The 4,131-nt window shown below is 41.9% G+C and overlaps 1 pseudogene; it reads right to left on the bottom strand.

Annotated features, from left to right (window-relative positions):
• Positions 1-3,154: 3,154 nt before the first annotated feature.
• On the bottom strand, positions 3,155-3,787 carry Ptp4a1-ps2 (protein tyrosine phosphatase 4A1, pseudogene 2; annotated as a pseudogene).
• Positions 3,788-4,131: the final 344 nt, after the last annotated feature.

The following is a 4,131-nucleotide window of genomic DNA, read 5'->3' as shown; positions in this document are numbered from 1 at the left end:
GCTTCCTGTTATATTCATATTTGGATGTGAGGTTATGTTTGTGTGCTTTTCTTCTCTTTGTTTTGTTGCCAAGACGATTAGTTTCTTGCTTCTTCTAGGGTATAGCTTGCCTCCTTATGTTGGGCTTTACCATTTATTATCCTTTGTAGTGCTGGATTTGTAGAAAGATATTGTGTAAATTTGGTTTTGTCATGGAATATCTTGGTTTCTCCATCTATGTTAATTGAGAGTTTTGCAGGATATAGTAACCTGGGCTGGCATTTGTGTTCTCTTAGGGTCTGTATGACATCAGTCCAGGATCTTCTGGCCTTCATAGTTTCTGGCGAGAAGTCTGGTGTGATTCTGATAGGTCTGCCTTTATATGTTACTTGACCTTTTTCCCTTACTGCTTTTAATATTCTTTCTTTATTTTGTGCATTTGGTGTTTTGACTATTATGTGACGGGAGGTGTTTCTTTTCTGGTCCAATCTATTTGGAGTTCTGTAGGCTTCTTGTATGCCTATGGGTATCTCTTTTTTTAGGTTAGGGAAGTTTTCTTCTATGATTTTGTTGAAGATATTTACTGGTCCTTTGAGCTGGGAGTCTTCACTCTCTTCTAAACCTATTATCCTTAGGTTTGATATTCTCATTCAGTCCTGGATTTCCTGTATGTTTTGGACCAGTACCTTTTTCTGCTTTACATTATTTTTGACAGTTGAGTCAATGATTTCTATGGAATCTTCTGCTCCTGAGATTCTCTCTTCCATCTCTTGTATTCTGTTGGTGAAGCTTGTATCTACAGCTCCTTGTCTCTTCTTTTGGTTTTCTATATCCAGGGTTGTTTCCATGTGTTCTTTCTTGATTGCTTCTATTTCCATTTTTAATTCCTTCAACTGTTTGATTGTGTTTTCCTGGAATTCTTTCAGGGATTTTTGCGATTCCTCTCTGTAGGCTTCTACTTGTTTATTAATGTTTTCCTGTGTTTCCCTAAGGGAGTTCTTCACGTCTTTCTTGAAGTCCTCCAGCATCATGATCAAATATGATTTTGAAACTAGATCTTGCTTTTCTGGTGTGTTTGGATATTCCATGTTTGTTTTGGTGGGAGAATTGGGCTCCGATGATGCCATGTAGTCTTGGTTTCTGTTGCTTGGGTTCCTGTGCTTGCCTCTCGCCATCAGATTATCTCTAGTGTTACTTTGTTCTGCTATTTCTGACCGTGGCTAGACTGTCCTATAAGCCTGTGTGTCAGGAGTGCTGTAGACCTGTTTTCCTCTCTTTCAGTCAGTTATGGAGACTGAGTGTTCTGCTTTCGGGCGTGTAGTTTTTCCTCTCTACAGGTCTTCAGCTGTTCCTGTGGGCCTGTGTCTTGAGTTCACCAGGCAGCTTTCTTGCAGCAGAAAAGTTGGTCTTACCTGTGGTCCCGAGGCTCAAGTTCGCTCGTGGGGTGCTGCCCAGGGGCCCTCTGCGGCGGCAGCAACCAGGAATACCTGTGCCGCCCCTTCCGGGAGCTTCAGTGCACCAGGGTTCCAGATGGCCTTTGGTGTTTTCCTCTGGCATCCGAGATGTATGTACAGAGAGCAGTCTCTTCTGGTTTCCCAGGCTTGTCTGCCTCTCTGAAGGTTTAGCTCTCCCTCCCACGGGATTTGGGTGCAGAGAACTGTTTATCCGGTCTGTTTCCTTCAGGTTCCAGTGGTGTCTCAGGCAGGGGTCCTGCCGCTCCTGGGCCCTCCCCCACGGGAGCCCAGAGGCCTTACACAGTTTCCTCCTGGGCCAGGCATGTGGGCAGGGGTGAGCAGTGTTGGTGGTCTCTTTCGCTCTGCAGCCTCAGGAGTGCCCACCTGACCAGGCGGTTGGGCCTCTCTCCCACGGGGTCTGGGAGCCGAGAGCTGCTGCGGGCCGGGATCCACCGTTTTCTACAAATTAATTTTAAGCAAAGTGACCTCAGTGACGAATGTGTTTCATCATTTATTTAGCTGTTGACGCTCTCGCACTAAGCTTTTACAAGCTGGTGAACACTGGCAAACTGTTTCTTCCACAAAACTATAACCATACATTCCCAGACACTATAAATATATATATAAATATATTTATATATATAAATATATGAACTAACATTAATACACACTACCATTTAATTGATTACATAATAAAACAAATTATCAAGTATCCAATTATTAAGTTACGTAGCTCAAAAGGCGTATAAAATATCTGTGCTCAGTTCACTAGCAGACTCCACTCTTTCTTTTTTGCAAGTGATTGGGGAGAGAAGGGGAAAACCATATTGGAAACAAGTTGGAAAATTTGTGATAGGTATGGAAAACACAAGAATTTCAGAATTTTCGATTAGCTACAACAATGTTTCTCTAGGTCTTAAAAATATGAACTAAATGAAAGAGTATACTCTACATGTTCTGCACAAGACAATGGCAGCATATGACTAAAAATACTTAATAGCCTCCTCTTTTTCAGGCCCTCCCTGTTGGGTTGCACCTCTGAGTGCAAACATTAAATTAACCATAAGGCTTTTTGTCTGGAGACATTATTGAAGATATTTGCTTCTGTATCAATGTTGGTTTTTAACAGGTTTTCCAAAACAGCACAAAATAAGACAGAGACATTAGTCACCACAAGACTTACTTTTAAAAAAGAGAATGATGGCTAAGCAAACCTGATGTATTCTGGAGTAAGTGTGGGAGATGTAAACATAGAGTGAGCAGGCAGATAGCGAGAGAAGCCCTGCGGTGTTTGAAACAACTGAAGGAATAAACCATGGAAGGTCTGGGGAGTTCTTAGTTCCTGGAATCCTGGTTCTGTATGATGTTAAAAATATACACGTATCGTGCTGGGTATTTTGGCGCCTAATCCTAAATTCCTTATAGACTGGCACAGGAGTACATTTAAAGACATTACTCAATACCTATTTTAGGAAAGGTCAATTGGCACAAATATTAAGCACATTTTAAATGCTGACCAGCAAAAATCTTTTTGCTAAGTGTCCAAACATGTTGATCATAGCCCAAACAGAGAGGTTGTGATTCTGTCGAGCTTGAGGCCTGGTAAAACTGTTCTTCCGTATCCCAGTGGAGCTTCAATAGACTTACTCGGTAAGTCTTACCCGACACATTAGGTAATTACATATGCCAAATCAGGTCCCATCTGACCCTCCACTTCCAAGGCAATGGCATCAGGCATACCAGTTTTATTGAACACAACGGCTGTTCCTACGACTGTTGGAATCCTTGAAACAGAGCCGCATTTTAGGATGGTTCTTCTCCAGATGCAAACGTTGCCTGCCATTAAAAGCTCTGTGCTGCTTTTGTCTTGTGAATTGTACTGCGTCTTCATATTTCACTCCACCTTCAATTAATGCCAGGGCAACAAGTCCTGGAGCTCTGCCAAGGCCTGCGGCACAATGGACAGCAATGCAACCAGGTTCTTCATGAAACCTGTTCTTCACAAGACTTAACAGTCATCAACAATCTGGTTGGATGGTGGTGCACCACCATCAAAAGGCCAGTCAAGAACACGAATACCTTCTTTCTCCACAAGAGTCGTGTCATGAGTTGCTTCACATACTCTTACTATTGTGATGACTCCATACTTCTTAAATTCCTCTATAAATTTGTTTAAGGTCGCATTGGTTGGATTGTGTGTAATAAGAAATCTCATGTTCTTGTGTGTGACTTCCACAGGAGCAGGGCGGTTCATTGGAGCCATGTTAATTTAGTTTTTTTAAAAAATCCAATAGGGTTATGAAATAATTAAAAATTGAATACAGAAATGATTCAAAACAAAGCCAAAAAATAACCCTGAAGTCTACTCCAATATTCAATATATGCACTTGAAATTCTCAGAGCTCTGAGTATGAATTAGGAGAAACGGGCAATGAAATGAAACTCCTCACAAGAAGCAGTGACTCTTCAATCCAGGAATACTGAGGCAATACAGAAAGTGCACCGAGGTCGACCCCAACCAGGTCTGAGCTCTCGGAAAATACTCTGCAGATTTCAATTCAACATGCCTGTGTCCCGGTTATCCACTCTTATGGGCTTCTTGGTAGAGAAGAAATGAATTTCTACAGTTCACTTGTCTGCATAGAGGTTGTGCTGTGCCCGCAGTAATTTTCACTGCCCTTCAGAAACTCCATAAATG

The sequence above is a fragment of the Rattus norvegicus genome, chromosome 1, assembly GCF_021556685.1.
Source record: "Rattus norvegicus strain SHRSP/BbbUtx chromosome 1, alternate assembly SHRSP_T2T, whole genome shotgun sequence".
Taxonomy (NCBI): Eukaryota; Metazoa; Chordata; class Mammalia; order Rodentia; family Muridae; genus Rattus; species Rattus norvegicus.
Note: the sequence above shows the minus strand (reverse complement) of the source record. Positions and strands in the feature narration are given on the sequence as shown.